This window comes from Mesoplodon bidens, assembly GCF_964165515.1.
Source record: "Mesoplodon bidens genome assembly, chromosome: 5".
Classification (NCBI taxonomy): domain Eukaryota; kingdom Metazoa; phylum Chordata; class Mammalia; order Artiodactyla; family Ziphiidae; genus Mesoplodon; species Mesoplodon bidens.
The window spans coordinates 6,885,972-6,907,571 of record NC_138161.1 but is presented as its reverse complement, the minus strand read 5'-3'; the positions used below and the strand labels follow the sequence as shown (position 1 = coordinate 6,907,571).

The window sequence follows — 21,600 nt, the reverse complement described above, 5'->3', positions numbered from 1 at the left end:
TTTGTGTATTATCGTTGCTGTTATTTTTAGCCAGTTATATAAGTTATAAAGTTACGTAAATTATATATGACCATTCTTGCTTATGGAAAAATACCGTAAAATGATGCTTGGTTCAGAAGGAGGCTCAGATTATCAACAAAGGAGGTATTGCTAATTCAACCACCTTCCTAGAAGCTGAGAATTCAGTGTCTATGAACTTTGGACGATTAAGGCAACAGAGTGTCCCCTGGCACTTTCTTTATTGATCAGACAGTCTCCACTTTGGAAGCTTCAGTGGACACATGGCAAAGCGTCTAAGTCCCAAATTAAGACTTTCAGCTGCTTTGGTGTTAATTTAAACCAGGCCCCTCAGTCAAAATTGTCTTGAACTAAGACACTCTTTTATGGGTGAGGAAGAGTCTAAACAAATGCACTGTCTTTAGCCCAACTTCTGCTTCCTCCTTTTCTGATCTATAGCTATTTGAGGAATGGTTCTAGAATGGGATTAATAAAGATTTAATGTGGCAAATAAATATATCTAAATCAGAAAGAAAGAAGTGACATTGTCTCTGCTTGCAGATGACATGATCTCATACAGAGTAAACCCTAAAATTTCTACCAAAGAAAAACTGTTACAACTAATAAAGGAATTCAGCAAAGTTGCCAGATACAAAATCATCACACAAAGTACATAACAATGAACAATGCAGAAAGGAAATTAACAGTTTCATTTATAATTGAGTAAAAAATAATAAAATATTGCTAAAGGAAATTACAGAGGATACCAATAAATGGAAAGATATCTTGGGTTCATGGATTGGAAGACTTAATATTGTTAGGATTTCAATACTACCTTGAAAACTTTATGCTAAGTGAAGTAAGTCATCACATGAGAACAAGTATAATGTGATTCCACTTATATGAGGTCCCTAGTGTATAAAATCCATAGAGAAAGTAGAATAGTGGTTGCCAGGGCCTGGGGGAGGGGACAATGGGGAGTTAGCATTTAATGTGTTTCAATCGGGGAAGATGGGAAAGTTCTGGACACCAATGGTGGTGATGGTTGCACAATAAAGTGAATATACTTAATGCCACTGAACTGTACACTTAAAAATGGTAAAAATGGTAACTTTTATGTTATGTATATTTTACCACAACAAAAAAAATGAATTACTGTTATGAAAAAATGGAATGTAAGTAAGGGAATAGAACTATACCATGCAATATATACACAAATATGTATATTGTCAACAATAACAAAAATTAAAATCAGAATATCTACACTATTATTAGATAACGTGGACTGTAAGGCAAGAAAAATTACTAAAAATAAAGAAGAATGTTTCACTTAAAAATTTTTTTTAAAGTGCAATACAGCAAAGGCTTATTGAACACATATTACATGGAAAGCCCAGGGCTCTGCACTTAAAAAATACTGTGGGGGGATGGGGGAAGTCACAGCCCCCCCCACCGCCACCCCGACCTGTCTCCTGCGGGGACTGCGCTTTGCATTTCTCAAATTCACAAAACATTTCCCAAATGCCCTGTCGTTGTCCACCCCCAGCAGTGCTGTGAGGTCAGCAAGGGTTGCTGCCCCCATTTTATGGATGAAGACACTGAGGTTTGGGAGGCACAAGGGGGCTGCTGAGGGTCACACTGCTCTTTGGTGGTGGAGTTGAGACCCAAACGCAGCTCAGTGTTCTTCCCACGTCACCACACAAACATAGAAACTTGATTACAACTAATCTAAGGTATGTTCCATCAATAATAGCAAATATTCCAAATTTGAGCACCAAACTAATTATATCTCAACCACAGAATCCAGCCAAGAGGTAAGGCAGTTATCCCGGTATTTTACATACACACACGCCCCTCACCCCCACCTTTTATACTTTCTAGAACGTTGCCTCCGCTCTTCCCTCTGTGAGCCCATGTCTGCAGCCTCTCCTGGCAGAGAACCAGAGGGTTCAGTGCCGACTGAACTTCAGGGGAGAAGTCATGTGTCCTCAGGGGAGAAGTCACCTGCAGGATTACTCGCACCTGGAATTTCTTGTTGACACGCGACCACCTTGGTCCTGCTGACGCCCCTTCTCAGGATGCTGATTCTCCCTCGGGGCATGTTGCAGCTTGCCGACTCTCTGGAAGACGCCAATAACTACTAATGGGTAAGAAAAAGAAGTAATAGGGCAACACATTAGACAAAATCATGGGGATGCAATCAGCAACGTCAGACTCTAGGAGATTACAGGGCAAATGTGTTGGTTTCTTCAATAAATAAATGATAAGAAAATTTAATAATAAGAGAGAGATGTATGGACCAATCTAAACGAACCAACTTTGTTTGGATTCCAATTCAAATAAACTGTTGAAAATGAAATAACATTCACAAGACATTCAGGGAAGTGTAAACATTGACTCATTGACTGGGTATTTGGTGATTAAAATTTTGATTTTAATTTGATTAAAAATTTGTCATTGTTTTTAGATGAGATAATGGTACTGTGGTTTTCTTGGTATTATTTAAGGTCTCAGTCTTTTCCTTATCTTTCAGTTACATACTGAAAGATTTAGAGATGAAATTATATGATTCCTGGAAAGTGCTTCAGGATAATTTCGGGGGTGGGGTGTTGATGAGAGGGGTTCAGAGCAACAAGACTGCCCACATTCTGATCATTGCCAGTGTGTCCAGTTCATGATAAACTGCTCTCCAATTTGGTATGCTTTTAAATTTCCACAATAAAAGGTTTTAAAACCATGCTTACAAATAATCTTCAGTGACATGAGAAAAATGTCATTATACACTCTACACCATATTAAGTAGAAAGCAAAAAAAATCAATACAGTTAAGATCCAAGCTATATAAATCAACATGTTCTAGACCAAAATGTTCACAGTGGCTATCTTGGCTGGTAGGATTATTATTGTAAATTTCATTCATTACTCTATGCTCTAATTTTCCAGCTTTCTACCATGGGCATGTATAACAGATAATTAGAGAAAAATATATATATTTTAATTTTTAAGAGTAGAGAGCGATGAGCCATTTGAAGTAACACTCTTGAGTCTTCAGCCATGTGTTTGGGGAACATTCTCTCAGGAAGGGCTAATGCCATCCCATAATGCACCTTAGCACTTAAAATTCACACCTGGTGAATGTATCACTTGATTTTTAAAATAAGCCACCGTATCATGGAATTAAGGATTTATTTGTGCTTCCAGAATTCCACTCAATGTTACCAACGTCAGATTTGAGTACCTAGATGTCCCCAGAGGACCAGAATCTGGTTAATTATTATTAGGGAATCATCTTTCTAGAGATTTCTGTCCAGAGATGACTTGGGCATTTCACCTTTTTTGTTTTGCAGAAAGATATGATGCCGAGGATTCTACACACTCTTCTGACGCCTTTCTCCACAAGAAATCAGCCTTTGTGTCCCTGCACCATGGGGGAAACCTGCCTAGTGGTATTTCTGCTGGCAGCCGTGTCCTCAGAGACCCGGTCCTGAGACACCTCCTACAGCAGGGAACTTGTTACCCAGTGGGGTGTTTAGGTAAAAGGAATTTGTATGCCAGTGGCTTCTTAGGAATCTTTCTTTAAAATCATATGAAAGGAATACTAACAGAGATCTGAGCAAGGCTTTGTTACCCACCAGCCTCAAAAGTTCCAGAAGGGCTCGAAACATTTCTACAGCCAACAGCAGCCTGGTCTACTCCCATGGGGTCATTTATACCCTGGGAGGGTCTGGCTGGATTTTTTCCATTATCTCTTGGATTTCTTTATGTTTTTGTTTAATTTTGTTTTCCTCTTTTTTCTCTACACTGCCTGAGGATCATATGACCTTTCTGATAAAATCTGAACTTGGGAGGTTCTTGGATTTCCTACTTGGAGTTTATTACCCCAACATCTCTGTATCCCATCTGTGCGTGTGTGTTGTTCCCAGCACCTGCACTTCATTCCTTCTCTCCCTGGGTGGCCCTCAAATGCCTTCTTCAATCTCAGGAGAGACCCTCCAGGAATGTAAATTCCGTGTCATCCATGGGAAAACAGAGACACCAAGAGGCTAAGCGATTTGCTAGGATCTTGGTTGCTTGCTTTTGCGGCTGGCTGTCCTTAGCGAGGGCCGACACCCACACACAGGAGCCTCTCTGACTGACCTCCAGGGAAGCCTGAATTTACATGCTCCATCATCCCAAACGGGAGACCCTGGTATCTCCCCACCAGGCTTCGTTTCCCAACCACGGCACTTCTGCTGTGACCACACCTACCCCGGCATCAGCAAGCAAATGAGTCAAAGTCACAGCCCTTAGACGGACTTTCCAACAAATTTTGCAAGATGGAATTTCAATTTACAAGGGTCCGGTATATAGGAATCTAAACTTACCCACGTAAGGGAGAAAACCGAACTGTGAAGTTCAAGCAGGGGAGAGCATCTTTCTTCAGGAAAGTAGAAGAAAAGCTTAGATGACCGACCCACCTCCCTGACTTCACCCAGATGTGATGAAAGAGCCGGTTTCCCGTGACCCAGGACACAGACATGGCTTTCCACTCGCCAGGGCAGCCTCCTCTCCGCCTTGGTGCTAACAGCAAACCACAGTCCATTCACCGTTGCTGAATGTCCTGAACCAAAGTCCAGCCGGCTGAAGCCCCCATCGGAGGAGGAGGGAATTGAACATTTCTTTTCCCTTTTGCTGTTTGCAGGCCAGCTTTCATCATCAGCCATCAGATATGAGGGGGCACCTTCCCCAGAGAGCCCAGGGCAGTAGGGCTTCAACAGAGAGGCAGCTGAGTTGGGGGAGCCCAGAGTCCGGGCTGAGAAGCTGGGGATTGGAAAGCAGCTGCTGGGAGAGAGACACTGTCTCATCTCTCTGCACAGAAAGGTTCTGCCTCAAAGTAAAGGGCCTGGGTAGGTGAAATGTACCACAGAGCCGCATCTGGCTAAAATGCAGGGGCTAACCCAGCAAGTGTGGGTGGGCCCTGAGGCTCTGCATGTAAACAGCTAACAGCCAGGGAATTCCCTGGCGGTCCTGTGGTTAGGACTCCATGCTTTCACTGCCGAGGGCACAGGTTCAATCGCTGGTGGGGGAACAAAGATCCCACAAGCCTCATGACCAAAATTAATTAATTAGTTTTCAAAAACAACTAAATTCTAGTTGATGCAGATACCACCAGTTGACCTGGACCATACCGACCACACTTAGAGAAACAAAGGTCCAGGGCTGTACCATCCAATATAGCTAGGCAGCTCTAGCTACTGTGGCTTTGAGCACTTGAAGTGTAGTTGGTCAGAAATGAGAGTTGAAATGTGCTATGGGTATAAAAGACACAATGGACTTTAACTTAGAATAAAACAAAGAATGCAAAAATCTCCATTTTTAGAGTGAATATAGGATGCGATGATAATATTTTGGATATACTGGGTTAAATAAACTATATGATTAAAATTAACTTCACTGTTTCTTTTTTCCTTTTTTGGAATGTGGTTACTAAAAAATTTTAGACAACAAAAGGGCTCAGATTCTCTTTCTCTTGGGCAGCCCTGATCTACAGCTCTCCCCAAACTTTAAAGCTATGATTCTTGGAAGTATTCTTAAAGACCATTTTATATCCGATTGCCTCTTTTTCGAAAATCCACACAATTTCTCAGCTTGTCAAAATGGTCTTGTCATCCCACCTCTTCTCATGAGAAAGGAGAAGGAAAAGGCTAATGGAACCAGATATTTATCTGCCACAAGTTATCCCTCAGCCTCACCAAGGCTTCCTTTGAAAATTATCATGGTGGCCTTTGATTGAACATATCCAGTTCCAGGTATCAGAGGCTCATCCTTTAAATTGATCTTTAAGTCTATCCTACTAAATACTAACCTGCTATCACCCTCTGATAAAAGCAACAAGCATGATTGGAGTCCCCAGCTGATACTTTGCTTGACCAACATGATTAAGCAAATTGTTTTTTCCTAATGATACCTTCTCCTGTCCCTTTTGTTACCAAGTCCAAGCTTATACTGCTCGCTGCACAACAGGCCAATAAATCAAGAGCCAAGTTGTTGGGGCAAGGAATATTGACTTTATTCAGAAAGCCAGCAGACCTAGCAGATGGTGGACTAGTGTCCCAAAGAACCATCTTGCCTGAGCTAGAATTCAGGCTCCTTTCATACTAAAAGGGGAAGGGGTAAAGTCCAAAATTTCTTGGTTCTGGCCAGAGTCCAGAGAGGTTGTGTTACTTTCTTCCTTCCTGCAGCCATTCGCAGGTAGGCCTGGTCAGGATGTTTCCTGTGAGCTAAACAAAGGTACTGTAGCTTAATGCTCGTTATCTGGGAGGCAGGGTTCCCAGAGATGGGCCACTATGTATAATTTAAGCTTATAGGCAATATCCCTTTAGTGATTAACTTGTAAATAGAACACAAAGGCTCTTCCCTATTACCGGTTCAGCTGAAAATGAACAAAACATCTCATTAGCTGACATTTTTATTGAAGTATAGTTGATTTACAATATTGTGTTAGTTTCAGGTGTACAGCATAGTGATTCAATATCTTTTCAGATTATACTCCATTATAGGTTATTACAAGATAATAGGTATAATTCCCTGTGCTATACAGTGAATCCTTGTTGCTTATCTATTTTATATATCACCAACGTTTTTGAAGCAGAAGGATTGTTTGTTTTAGGCTTCAAGACTGAGGCAAACATTTGTTATAAGGCTCCAAGGGATTTTGCAAACAATTTCCACCCATGACTTCCAAAGCTTATGCAACATTTTGTGTAAAATGCGTGGTCTGCTTCCATGAAGAAAGAGTTTCCAGAGATGTTTACTTTGCAGAAGTAAGCATGCATGTTCGCCCATTCCCTTGAAAACTTCCACATGTCCACACAACAGCTGGGGTGTTGAGCAGACACACGCTCTCCTCTCCACAGATGGCCCTGGCCCTCTCCACGCCTGTCCTTTAATGAGCTGACTTCCTGTGACTTGACCCCTCTGGACTGGCCGTGGCCGTCACCTTGTGAACTGTCATCAGTTAAGACTGATTGTTCACAGGCCAGATATAGATGGGCTCTCCAGCTCTCTGAATGTAAGCCATCCAACCAAGTCTCAGAAAGGAAAGGCCCTGGACAGTCCTAGGGCCGTGTTATGCATTGAACTGTGTTCCCAAAAGAGATATGCTGAAGTCCTAACACCTATGCTATAGACTGAATATCTGTGTCTGCCCAAAATTCATATGTTGAAATCCTAACCCCCAAGGTGATGATATTAGCAGGTCAGGCCTTCAGATGATGATTAGGTCATGAGGGTGGAACCCTCTTGAATGGGATTAGTGACCTTATAAAGAGACCCCAGAGAGCTCCTTCACCTCTTCCACCACGTGAGGACACAGCAAGATGTGGTCTGTGAACCAGGAATCCGGCCCTCGCCAGGCACCTTGCTTTTGAACTTCCCAGCTTCCAGATGGTGAGAAATAAATTTCTGTTGTTTACAAGCCACTCAGTTTATAGTATTCTGTTATAGCCTCCCAAACAGACTAAGACATCCCTGTACCTCAGAATGTGACCTTATTAAGAGATCGGGTCTTCACAAGGTAATCAAGTTAAAATGAGGTCATGAGGGTGGGCCCTAATCCAATATGACTGGCGTCCTTATAAAAAGGGGAAATTTGGACACAGACACACACAGAGGGAGAGCTGTGAAGAGATGAAGGAGAATAACATGAGAAAACTGGAGTTATGCTGCCACAAGCCAAGGACCATCTGTGGCCCCAGAAACTGGGAGAGATGCCTGCATGGATCCTTCCCCAGCACCATCAGAGAGAGCACAGTCCTACCAACATCTTGATCTCAGACTTCTACCCTCCAGAACAAAGAATAAACATCTGTTGTTCTAAGCCACCAAGTTTATGGTACTTTGTTACAAAAGCCCTAGGAAACTAACACAGACCAGAATTCCAACAGTTCCCATTATTGGTTTATTTTCCATCATTCAGACATGTCAGCCCAGCTTGGGCTCCAGACCCACATCAGTGATTTGGCAGCTCCCATATATAGCCCCAGGTGTCCTAAGAATGCATTAGATATAGAGTTATCAATTTCATAAATAAAAACACAAGATACCCAGTTAAATTTGAATTTCAGACAAATAGTCAATAATTTTTAGTATAAGTATGTCCCATGCAATATTTGGGATATATTTATGCTAAAAAATTTATTGGTTGTTTTTCTGAAATTCATCTTCAACTGAGCATCCTGTATTTTATCTGACAACCCTGGATAGGGAGCATCTTCGGAATACTTCTGACTCCCTGGAAAAGACATGTACTTGGTGCTACAAGATGAACTGGGAAAATTTCCACAAAGCTGGGCCAGAAGACAAGGCTTGTTGTTTGGCATCAGGTCACTGATGCTCACAAGATGAATGGCAGAAACTTAAGTACTCTTAACTCTGGCATTTTCCATGTAGGTGACACATTTCTGTTGTTGCCATTTATCTTTTTTTGTTTTGGCCATGCCACATGGCTTGTGGGATCTTAGGTCCCCGACCAGAGATTGAACCTGTGCCCCCTGCAGTGGACACACAGAGTCTTAACCACTGGACAGCCAAGGAATCCCCTGTTGCCATTTATCTAATACCTATGTTGTAGTTCAAAATATAGAGCCCATCTCTGTGACCAAGTTATTCCACCTGAAATGAGAATAATCACCCTAACCTGTTCAGAACAGAGAGGGCCAGTCACACAGGGCCCCGCGCTCAGAAGGGCCCACACAGCTGTTGCCATACTGAAGTTCTTAATTTTTGAGCAAGAGTCCCTGCATTTTTCTTTTGCACGGGGCCCACAAATTACATAACAGGTCCTGAAGACAAGTGTAAAGACAAAGAAGCAGGCTACACTAAATGCTTTCATGACTAACAACTGCCAGGTTGCAGCTTTTAAAGCACCGTTGTTGCTGGTAGCAACTTGGAGGCTGGGTGGAGATTCTCCTAAAGCCCCCTGAACCTGCAGATTTGGGCTATTTGTCTTCCCACCAGTGTTGATTCCCAAGCTGTGTTACACGGAACCAAGTCTCTACCATCAGCTATGATGGTTTTCCAATGTCTGCTTTCCCTTCCTTCCACACACAGCTTTCTGTTTTCCTCTTTCTCCCAGCCTTTCTCTCTAAATTTCTGACACACCCCTTTCTTTGTCCTTTCCCCATTACTAACCCCTTCTGTAATTCCTGTCTTTTTGCTTGGCTCTCTCTCCAACAAAGGAAACCAAAAGATGAAATTCAAGTGTTTTCTGCTGAATGTTAGTGTCCCTTAGTGTCTTGTCAAGGGCACAGTTCAGGGGCAGAAATTATGAAAGTTGATTTTCCAATTCATTCCATTTCTACACCAACCTCTTCAGTGATTACATCATATGAAGGGCATCAGAAAAGAAAGACAGAATTATGACTCGAAGTCTCTGCTATGGGGCTTCCCTGGTGGCGCAGTGGCTGAGAGTCCGCCTGCCGATGCAGGGGACACGGGTTCGTGCCCCGGTCCGGGAGGATCCCACGTGCCGTGGAGTGGCTGGGCCCATGAGCCATGGCTGTTGAGCCTGCATGTCCAGAGCCTGTGCTCCGCAACGGGAGAGGCCACAACAGTGAGAGGCCCGCGTAGAGCAAAAAAAAAAAAAAATTAAAATATAAAATAAAATAAAATAAATACAAAGTCTCTGCTATGTAACCTTGGATAAGGCACTTAACCTCTTAGGATCCTGGTTTCTTCAGTTCTCAAATAAGGGTGTTAGATGAGATAATGATCTCAGATGAGTCTATAATTTGAACATCAAAGTTAAAGCTAATCAGTCTAGTGAATTGGTTTTCTCCCAGGACCACTATGTACAATTGCTCAGGTTGTGCACTACCCAACCCCAGGGACTCCATGCACGTAGCCATTGTGTTATGGTGCCTAAAAACTGCACAACTCAGCAAGCATCCCTTCAACAAATTATCCCTCCCTTGTCTTCATGCTAACTGTCCACGGGGACTTCCTCTCTGACCATAGTTCTCAGTCTCTCCCATTCCCAGTGCCATCCCCATCCTGTCCCTTACAGAACCCTGCAACTGTCTGTGTTAATGTATTTCCACCCCATTCTCTGCCTTCCCTGCCCACCTACACCTCCCAGGAATGTACATACATCTAGCATGGATGAATTGCGGAAAATAGGCTTCTATCTAAGCAAGGAAACTTTAAGGAGCATGAAGGTTGGAATGGGGAAATTAGTTGGTAATTGATGGGATCTACATGATGGAGAAATTCTGAAGAGGGATAATGAGACTCTGGTTGCCTACCTAACAGAACTCCACCCGGAGGACACCATGTATATGGTGTTGCATTGAAAGGGACTTGGGGTTATCATAGACACACAAGCACAAATGCATCGCAGACGCGGGGAGGCTGGTGCACCGAGGACTCTGAGGCTGCAGATGCCCCTCTGGGGCATCCCTGTCATTTTTTTCAGTTGAGGTGAAATTCACACAATATAAAATTAACCATTTGAAAGTGAACAATTCAGTGGCACTTAGTACATTCACAGTGTTATACAACCATCACTTCTATCTAGTTCCAGAGCATTTTCATCATTCCGAAAATAAAACCCCACACCCATTAAGCAGTCCTTCCCTCTTCTCCTCCCACACAGCCCCTGGAAAGCACTAATTATTTCTGTCTCTTTGGATTTACCTATTCTGGACATTTCATATAAATGGAATTATACAATATATGACCTTCTATACCTGACTTCTTCCATTTAGCATAATACTTTCAAGGTTCATCCGTGTTGTAGCATGTGTCAGTACTTCATTCTTTGCTATGACTGAGTAATATTCTATTGTATGGATATGTTACATTTCGTCCATTGATGGACATTTGGGTTATTTCCACCTTTGGGCTATTGTGAATAATGCCACCATGATTGTTCGTGTATGACTATTTGTGGAGTCCTTGTTTTCAATTCTTTGGCGTCTATACCTAAGGATGAAATTGCTCTGCATCCCCATCATTTTGATTTCACAGCACACCCTGCTGAGACCTTACATTTCAGTGTATTTTGTGTAATATCTGCTCATATTTTCAACATTTATCTTGAATCTTTTTGCTGTAGATCAAAGGTCAGCAAACTTTTCCTCTAAGGGCCAGATAAGTAAATAGTTTAGGTTTCATGAGCCTTGTGGTCTCTGTTGCAACTACTCAGCTCTGCCTTTGTAGCATGAAGCAACCACAGACAATACGTAAAATATTCATGGTGCTCCAATGAAAGTTCATTCACAAAAATAGGCAGCAGGCCAGATGTGGCCCTCGTGCTGGAGTGTGCCAACCTCAGCTCCAGGACGAGCACAAAAGGATGTGACCTCCTTCTAAGTGCTGCATCCTCCAAGGATGGACGGGACAGGATAGGACAGAATGCATATACATATACACGTATGGGTACAGGCGCAATTACATCTCCACTGCCAGGGAGGATGCCAAGGGAAGTGAACTTCACTTGTGGCAGAAGGGTCTCAAGACAGCACCTTAAGAACTTCTTGATTTTGAAACATCTGAAGTCCTGGGGTGTGTCCCCGACATGAGCAGCTGAGTGAGTTTGAGGAAATGTGGCCACCCTCTGGCTGGGCTGGTTTTGAAGATGAAAGGCTAATGACTTCATTGACAAATCCCTCAATGTCTTTTCTAACATTCACCCTGTCTAAGATTCCTCAGGGCAGGAAAGGGGCGCCCAAGCTCAGAAACTCATTCATCCAACAAGCATTTACTGTGCCGACCGTATATAGGCACCATGCTACATCTTGAGTATTCCAAATCATGCATTCCAGGAGGTCTTCTTGGGCAATTTGGTTACTTCCATTAGTGGAGAGCTCATGACCTGCACAGAGCAGGCTACCCCATGGCTGGACAGTGCTTTGCTTCCTCAGAAACACCTAAACCTCCACAGCATGATTCCACACTTGCCTCCCACCAGTCAAATATCAATAGGCACCCCTGCCACATACGGGTACAAAGAGAACAGGCAAAGACACAAGGAAATAGCAGGCAAACAAAGGAACACTGACAACAGCTCTTATCACTCCCGATGTTTTTAAAAGCAAAATCGATTTCACATCTGATGACTTCCTGGGAAGTTCCCTAACTCGGGCAAAGTTGACAATCAAATTCTAAGGAGCTGTTTCCCACCAAGAAGAGCACATCCTCCCTCCAAGGACACTGTCAGAGCTCTTCCCTTAAACCGTGGTTTCCAAAAAAGGCAAAGAGAGTCTGGATGGAACAGAAATGAAAACCACAGGCCTGGGGGCCAGGCAGGTCTGGTCTGGAGGGGCTGCCCTTTTCCCTACTTGCTGCAGGACCTGGACCCGGGGCTAGTTAGCAGCTGGAGAACTGGGTGACAATCGAGCAGCTTCACAGAGTTGCCTGGATGAGCCACCCCATCTGCAGTGGCTGCGAGGCTAGGTGCTAACAGTCAGAGGCCTTTCCCACCTGGCCGCTCACGAGAGGCTAGAGAGAATCCAGTGCAGGCCTGGGCAGAGGGGACCCCATGGAAACCAAGCAGCTGTGGGGTGAGGGATTAGGCTGACAGCCTGAGGTTAAAACAAAAAAAATAAGTCTGATGGAAACAGAGGCAGACAGAGGTCAAGGCCAGGAGACAAGGGGAGGCGCCCCAATGCTGAAGCCACAAGAAGCAGGCCCACTGCACCCCAGCCCAGGAATTCCTTGGCTGCATCACATGCCTCAATGCATCCTGCCCACGCCTGTAAGATCTGTTCCCCAGCAGCCATCTGTACGGGGGCTCAACCCACCAGTAAGTCATGAAATCAATTGAGATATCACAGCCAGCAATTGACAAAAATGAAACAAGAATGGAATAGAATAGAATATGTAAGAATGCATAGCATATGTAGGGTGAGTGTGTTGTGTTACACTGTTTCAGCCACATGCACATGTGTATATATGTACATACATGTGTATACATACATGTACATACATGGATACAGGTATACTCACATGGCCTAGAACCAAAAATGTCAGCATATGTGTACTTTAATTTGCAGAAACCTCCCCAATTGTACACACACACACACACACACACACACATATATGTATGTATGTATACACATATTTTGCTAAACTTTTCTCAGTTACAGTTGGGAAGGATTGGAAGCCTCTGTCTAATGCATCCCTCGGGACCTCTGGGAGCCAGTGAGGGGAAACACCTGTGGTTCAATTTCATGACCCTATTGTGCTGTCTGGGGAACGTAAACAGGGCAGTAGAAGCAGACAGTAGAGCCAATCAACAAGTATTTTATGTATGGAGCCATGAGGTGTTCATTTATTTCCTGAAGAGACAGGTTCATGAAATTAATTCTAAAGGCAACAATGAAATTCCACAGTCAGTTGAAAAATGTGGAAAAGAGCTCTAATCATTACCAGCCAGTGCCTCTTTGCATCTTTCCCAGTCCCATTCTCATAAAGTATAAGCCAGGTTTGTACCCGAGAAAGATCTGCATTTTCATAAACCCAGTGTTCATATGCTCGGGAAGCACAGATTAGAATATTGACTTTTCTAGCTTTCAGCACCAGCTAACAGCACCTGGCAGGGGGCAGTGGGCATATGAACTGCAACAAATCCACTAAAATATCAGCGCAAAGAATAGAATCCTGATTTTACAACACTCACATAGAGATACCAAAACCTGTGGGCTTGTAAAAAATTTTCTAGTCACCAATCAGCCTGTTGTTACAGCAAAATATCCAAGTCTGAGAACCCCAGGCAGGTGTCACCAGCCTGGGAAGTCCATGGTGAAGCAGGGCCCATGCAGGTGGTGCCCAGGGCTCCCTCTCAACCTGTCCGTGCATCGTGCTAGGGTTCTGAGGTTTGGGCTTTATGTCTTCCCTCTTTTGAGGCACTCAATTTTAAATCAGGTCACAAAGGGTGGGCCTCCTTTTAAGTGAGTTGTAAAGAAAATCAAAATCCCACAGGATTCCCTCCCCTTGAAGGTCAGGCTTGCAGCCTCCCACCCTCCACTAATGCCTGCCTTTCCTTTCCTCCTGCTCGTGCCCTGGCAATGCCACCCCACAGGGTGACGGTAGCTAATACTTGCTGAGCACCCAATGAGGTGACCAACTCATCCCCATTTGCCTGGGACTATCGAAGTTCTAACACTGGAAGCCCACTTTCCAGAGAACTTCAGTCCCTTTAGAAAACCCCAGGAAGTTCAAACAACTGGTCACCCTGACCATGTACCCAATGTTCTAAGCACTCCTGAGATATCAGCTCATTTGACCTGGGCCACCCATGGATCAGCCCCTGATCTCCCCTCAACAGGTATGGAATTGAGACATCAGGTGGTGATGGGACTAGAAGAAATGATAATTATGGGATGTGGTGGAAGTGTTAGCTAATGCTACAGTGGTAATCCAACTGCAATATAAATGTATCAAATCAATCTGTTGTACACCTGAAATTTACACAATCTGTCAATTATATCTCAATTTTTAAAAAAAAAACAGAGGTGTCTGGGTCACACCAGTGGTGAGGATGGAGTTGGGATTCTGACCCGGAGCCCAGAGCTCTACGGCAGGGCTCCTTCTCCGCTGCCTCCAACCCTGGCCAGCTGGGACCATGCCCCAGCCGCAGAGCTCCACGTGGAGGGCGGGAACCATGGTAGAGCTCTTCTTTATCGACACCTGACACAGCACTGGGCTCACGACACAAGCTGCCCTCATGCCTATAATCGAAGGAATCCGTTCCTTCCAGAAATATTTATTAAGGGCTATTTTGTATCAGGCTGGGAAAAATACTGGGGAAGGAAAGGAGGGAGGGAAAGAAATGCACAACATGGTTGCAGGAAGCCAGGAGACATTCCTAGTGAGTAAGCTCTAATTCCGGGGGTCCTAATCAGGAGTGTCCATGGGGAGAACTTAGGGGGTCTTTGACATTGCATAGGAAAATAATGACATTTATATTTTCACTAACCTCCCACTGAAAATCAGCATTTTCTTCCATTACAAATGGACACAACCAACAGCACAGACAGAACCTTGTCCTTGGTCATGGATTTGAAATCACAGATACTTTGATGGAACATTCCATGTGCTTCAGAAATCTCAGAATAGCACTGATTGCCCACCACTACTTTCATATGACTGGTTATCAAAACTGCTGGTAGGTCTTATTACAAAATACAGTAAAAATAAGAGCACACGTTTTTTAATTTGATAATTGTATCGATACACTAATTGATTTCTTTTGCAATCCAGAGGGTTTTATTATTTTATTTTATGCATTTAAAATCATTATCCTAACAAAGGGTCCACAGGCTTAGTCAAAGACGTCATGGCACCCGCAGAGGGAAGAACCCCTGTCCTAATCAGAACCCAGCTCACAATAGCTGGGAGTACACCCAGGAGACCCCGAAGCGAGGCTGCCCCCCTCCAGGTGAGCAACTGAGCAGCTCAGACTCCAGGGAAGGCGGCGGGAAACGGCTGCTCCTGGGGCATCCATCAAAACCTTCGCCACGTTCACACTTTAGTATAACTAAACTGTCCCAAAGCTTTTCTGCAGAGTGGAGATGGCTGGTTATAAAAGGTTTCATTCTCACCTAACAGTTTACAGACAGTATGCGAGCCATGGCACTAGAACCCCATAACTGCAAGGCTGGCAGTTTGGAGATTTTGCCATTTTTTAAATAAAGAAATTTAAACAAAGAAATACATTTGTGTCTTGCCCAGCATCACGCAATCCACGTACCAGTGGTGGAGCGAAGCCTCACGCCTCGGCCTGCGTGGACCTGGCGCTGGCCGCCCTCCGCCGGGGCATCCTTCACGCCTGCCTGCGCCGCGCATGCGCTCTGTGCGGCCACCCTGCAGCCCGGCCTCCCAGCACACCTGCCTTTGACCGCCCCTCCGCCTGAACTTAGGTGGATGCGACACCACGTGATAAGGTCCGTTAGGACAAGTATGCCCTTGTCTATTGGCCTGGGAGTCCCTTGGTTTCTCAAAGCATGGTGCTATCTCCCCGTCTTCCGTTCAGGTGCCCTTGAGGATGCCATGAAAGCCAGGCAATGACAAATAGAATCGATGAAAATAACAACGAGGTAAGCACCCGGCCAGTCGCCCACTTCCTCCAGGATATTTGTAAAAGTACACATAAAAGGTCAGAAAGGGGCTTCCCTGTTGGCGCAGTGGTTGAGAGTCTGCCTGCCGATGCAGGGGATACGGGTTCGTGCCCCGGTCCGGGAAGATCCCACATGCCGTGGAGTGGCTGCGCCCGTGAGCCATGGCCGCTGAGCCTGCGCGTCCAGAGCCTGTGCTCCGCAACGGGAGAGGCCACAACAGTGAGAGGCCCGCGTACCGCAAAAAAAAAAAAAAAAAAAAAAGGTCAGAAAGCATTTTGATTTCCTGACCCACTGCTGTCCTTAGACTCCTCGGGCTTCTCCAGATGAGTTCCCCATTAAAATCCGACACCTGAAGGGGGTAGGGGGTAGGGGGCGGCTGCCTGCTCCCAGCCGCTGTCACTGGGGAGGGCCCAGCGGGCAGCCTAGTGATGGTAGCCCTCCCAGGAAGCAGCCTCAAGTACAGCGCATGCTCTCAGATGGCGCTCTTCAAGGAGTCGGAGCGACAATTTCCTCTCGTTTTAAAGATGTAGAAACTGAGGGGCTCCACTCGGGTATGGGGGAGACAAGTTGGCGCCTGGTCCCTGTCCCGAGCTCTCATTCCGCCCCCTCCCCCCCGTTGGTCCTGCAGAGGGGAGAGAGAGCGTGCACACACAGGCTTCAGCTTTCTGCATGAGTCTGGATTACCCTTCCTCTGTGATCTACAGTCGTGATTGCCCCAGAATAGAGTCTGGCAGCAGCAAAACTGCCCTTTGCCCTCTTACCCTGCCCTCTGACCTCTTAAATCTCCCTTCAGGCTCCGGGACTTCCTTGGAGGAATCTCCCTGAAGTACTAGTCACAGGATTGCATGGGGTGGAGCTGGAACATTTTGCTTAGGAAACCAGATCCTGTTTAAACTGCACAGTCTTGCAAGCACCCACGTTTAGCATCCTTCAATCTCCTGAGTGCTGGGGTGGGGCACGGGGGGTGGGGAGGTCACTCAGTCCGCTAGGTTGCATAAGCCTTGCACAAGAAAGATGAGAGAGAAGCCAGGAGCACATATGTGCATGAGCATCTGCATATCATCAGCCATTGGATAACATCTCTGTTTTCTTGCAGATTGGAGGTAAGGATTCAAAATGCTGCAAATGGGCTCGCCGAGCCTCTTACTGAGGAAACAGTCAACAGCAACTGAAGTTGGGGGGCAGGGAACACTGGGAGGTCCAGGACCCAGCCCTGATGAGCTTGAGCCAGGTCGAAATTTTCCTCACAGCTGCTGGGCATTTCCACAGTTGAGAATACCAAAGGGTGTGGGCAACTTACTAAGTGCCAAGCATAACAGGATGGACAATGGGCACCTCCTGGACCCACACTAGTGGCTGCACTGCTGCCATTGGGCGGGGGGGTGGGGGAGGGGGGCTGGCAGTGGGAGGTGGGAGACAACCAAGGCTTGACAAAGGGACAACAGATGCTTCCTCCCTGGTGAAGTAGGAGCTCCCACTCCCACTCTTTCTCCCCCACCTGGCCAGTGTCATCTGGCCCTTTGTAAGAGGCATAGGCATGCTTGTTAAAGATGCAGGTTTGACCTAGAGAAGTGGGGTAGGGAGGGTGGGAGGGAGACACAAGAGGGAGGAGATATGGGGATGTATGTATACATACAGCTGATTCACTTTGTTATAAAGCAGAAACTAACACACCATTGTAAAGCAATTACACTCCAATAAAGATGTTTAAAAAAATAAGAATAAAAATAAATTTAAATAAATTTTTTTAAAATGCAGGTTTGGACCCTGCCCCAGAGCTCCAGAATCCAGCTCGCCAGTGGCAGGACCTGGGGAGCTGCAGCAACAAGCACCCCCGTCCGTATGCCGGTGGCTCACAAATATCAGAATCCCCAGGAACATTGTCAAAATGCATGCACCTTCTTTCCACGCCAGATAAGGGTCCATACGGCTTTGTTCTGGATTCCCGTCATAACTTAAAGGGAAACTTTCACAATGTCCGGGGCCCTTGATGTCCTGCAAATGAAGCAGGAGGATGTCCTCAAATTCCTTGCAGCAGGAACCACTTAGGTGGCACCAACCTTGACTTCCAAATGGAACAGCACATCTACAGAAGGAAAAGTGAGGGCATCTACATCATAAATCTGAAGAGAACCTGGAAGAAGCTTCTGTTGGCAGCTCGTGCCACTGTTGCCATTGAAAACCCAGCTGATGTCCGTGTCCTATCCTCCAGGAATACTGGCCAGTGCGCTGGGCTGAAGTTTGCTGCTGCCGCTGGAGCCACTCCTGTTGCTGGCCGCTTCACTCCTGGAAACTTCACTAACCAGATCCTTCAGGGAGCCAAGACTTCCGGTGGTTACTGATCCCAGGGCTGACCACCTGCCTCTCCCAGAGGCCTCTTACATTAACCTGTCTACCACTGCTCTGTGTAACACAGACTCTCCTCTGTGCTATGTGGACATTGCCATCCCGTGCAACAACAAGGGAGCTCACTCAGTGGGTCTGATGTGGTGGATGCTTGCCCGGGAAGTTCAGCGCATGCGTGGCACCATCTCCCATGAGCACCTATGGGAGGTCATGCCTGATCTCTTCTTCTACAGAGATCCTGAAGAGATTGAAAAGGAAGAGCAGGCGGCAGCTGAGAAGGCTGTGGCCAAGAAGGAATTTCAGGGTGAATGGATGACTCCAGCTCCTGAGTTCCCTGCTCCTCAGCCGGAGGTGGTGGACTGGTCCAAAGGTGTGCAGGTGCCCCCGTGCCTATTCAGCAGGTCCCAACTGAAGACTGGAGTGCTTAGCCTGCCACTGAAGACTGGTCTGCAGCTCCCACTGTTCAGGCCCCTGAGTGGGTAGGAACAGCCACTGAGTGGTCTTAAACTGTTCTTCCACAAACTCTTAAAACAGAAATAGGTTGACGGAAAATAAACAGTTTCCAAAAAAAAAAAAAAAAAAGAAAAAAAAATGCATGCATCTACCCCAATACATGACAGACTTAGTGAAGTCGAAATCTCCAGAAACTAAGCCCAGATGACTCTCAGGCATCTGAAGTTTGGGACCCCATCTTAGACGTGTGGTTCTCAAAGTGTTGTCCCCAGGCAAGCAGCATCAGCATCACCTGGGAACTTGTTAGACATGCAGGTTCTCAGGCCCCACCCCAGACCGGCTGAATCAGAAACTCTGGGGGTGGGGCCCCACCTTCCAGGTGATTCTGATGCAGCTGAAGTGTAAGAATCTCAGGGGAGACTGTGAGCTCCCAAGGGCATGGACGTGTCCCAGTCTTGGCTGCTCCAGAGGGAGCTGTCTGCGCCTCCCAGCTCCCAGGGCAGCTGTGTCTGCAGAGGAGACATTGTTGTGAAGGGAGAGAGCTGCCTGCCTACGGCTGTGGCAACCTCTCGAAGGTTCTGGTTTGGTCTATCTTGCACCAGGTCAGCCCTAAAACCTGACCAGAGCCTTATGCATTTCCAGAGTCCCAGGAGTGCAAAGTCCAGTGTGGAATGTGCTTTCCCTACTTGTTTGAAGAATAGGACAAATATCCCCAGCTCCCAAATGCACACTCAGGGCCAGTTCTAGGGATAGCTCTGAACAAAACAGGGAACCCTATATGGTCCCCATTGAATTGACTTGGACTTTGCATTCCTGCTGCAATTCTGCTCATCCCCTGGGAATCACGTGACACATGGAGCCTCCCAGCCTTTGCCACCACCCCTCCCGTCCTGCACCCACCTGTCCCTTGTGCTTTGAAGCCCTGCTCAAGCCCTCCTCGTCCATGAATCTCCTCTGGCCCTTTCCAGCCCTCACTGACCTGTCCATTCTCCACTCATGGAGACTCACTTGCCCTCAGCACTGGGCACTTCTGGGGCTCTTGGACTTCTGTTTTATTTCCCCACTGAAAATACCAGTCTGTGAAAGCAGGCCCGATATTCATATACTGTTTTTCTTTTCCTTCCCTCAAATTGTTCAGCACCCAAGAAAGTCATTGCCTAGGTGCTCAGTAAAGATCTGCTGATGACAGTAAAATCCTCATCACGAAAGGCAAGAAATCTATGTCACTCTTGCTGAACGAAGAGCTCTAGATTTACACGCACCTTAGGATGGTTCCAGATCAACAGGGCATTTGACCTGAGGCCTGTGGGTGAGCTTTGGGTCCTTTATAAAGACAGGAAAACAGCACCACCCCCTGAAAATCATGCCTCACGGTCAACCTGGCTCCGAGGGACTTCACACAAGCCCCCACACGTGCTCCTGTTGACAACGTAACAAGGGCTTGGGCCTCCACAGACCTGGGTTCAAGTCCCAGCCTCACGGCCTATTAATAATATTAATATAACTGTTAACCAGAGGGGACCTGCTTCTCCCTGGAAGAGTCTGGCTTCACACACCCGGTGTCTCCCCTTCCTGCACCCACCCAGGCAGGGGTCCTACTGTGGGAGGCATCGGAGTTTGGGAATCAAGAACTGGGAGAGCATTTCAGAGAGGAGCCTCGGGCATTGGAAAGGTGTCCAGAGAAGAAAGCTGCAGTGCCCGGGAGAAGGAGGAAGGAGCTGGACGTGATCGACTGCAGCCCTTTCAAGTCTTTCCAGACCACGGATAAAGAATGGCATTTCCGGGCTCCCCTGGTGGCGTAGTCGTTGAGAGTCCACCTGCCGATGCAGAGGACACGAGTTCACGCCCCGGTCCGGGAGGATCCCACATGCCGCGGAGCGGCTAGGCCCGTGAGCCATGGCCGCTGAGCCTGCGCGTCCGGAGCCTGTGCTCTGCAATGCGAGAGGCCACAACAGCGAGAGGCCCGCGTACCGCAAAAAAAAAAAAAGAAAGAATGGCATCTCCATCCACCTCACTACAAATCTCTCAATTTCCTTTCTTTTTATGACTGAGTAATATTCCATTGTATCTATGTGTCTGTCATACAGAGTGAAGTAAGTCAGAAAGAGAAAAACAAATACCGTACGCAAACACATATGTATGGAATCTAAGAAAAAAAAAAAAAGGTCATGAAGAACCTAGGGTTAAGACGGGAATAAAGACAGAGACCTACTAGAGAATGGACTTGAGGATATGGGGAGGGGGAAGGGTAAGCTGGGACAAAGTGAGAGAGTGGCAGGGACATATATACACTAGCAAATGTAAAATAGATAGCTAGTGGGAAGCAGCTATATAGCACAGGGAGATCAGCTTGGTGCTTTGTGACCACCTAGAGGGGTGGGATAGGGAGGTGGGAGGGAGGGAGATGCAAGAGGGAGGGGATATGGGGACATATGTACATGTATAACTGATTCACTTTGTTATAAAGCAGAAAGTAACACACCATTGTGAAGCAATTATACTCCAATAAAGATGTTTAAAAAAAAAAGAATGGCATTTCCCTTACGTGATCTTTGATGACCAAGCTGTGCCCTCCAAGGCGAAGCAGCAAGAGGTCAGAGTGACGTGAGGGGCAGTGAGTCAAGAACTGAAGGCACATCTGGACACTGACAAGGGGAGGAAAAGGGATTCTCCCCTCAAATCCTCCAGAAGAAATGCAGCCCAG

At 46.1% G+C, this 21,600-nt stretch overlaps 1 pseudogene across 1 annotated transcript; it reads left to right on the top strand.

Moving 5' to 3' along the window:
- Window positions 1-17,889: 17,889 nt before the first annotated feature.
- LOC308617595 (small ribosomal subunit protein uS2-like) lies at window positions 17,890-19,082 on the top strand (annotated as a pseudogene). The gene has a single exon. The product of its transcript is annotated as a small ribosomal subunit protein uS2-like (transcript).
- The last annotated feature ends 2,518 nt before the right edge of the window (window positions 19,083-21,600 follow it).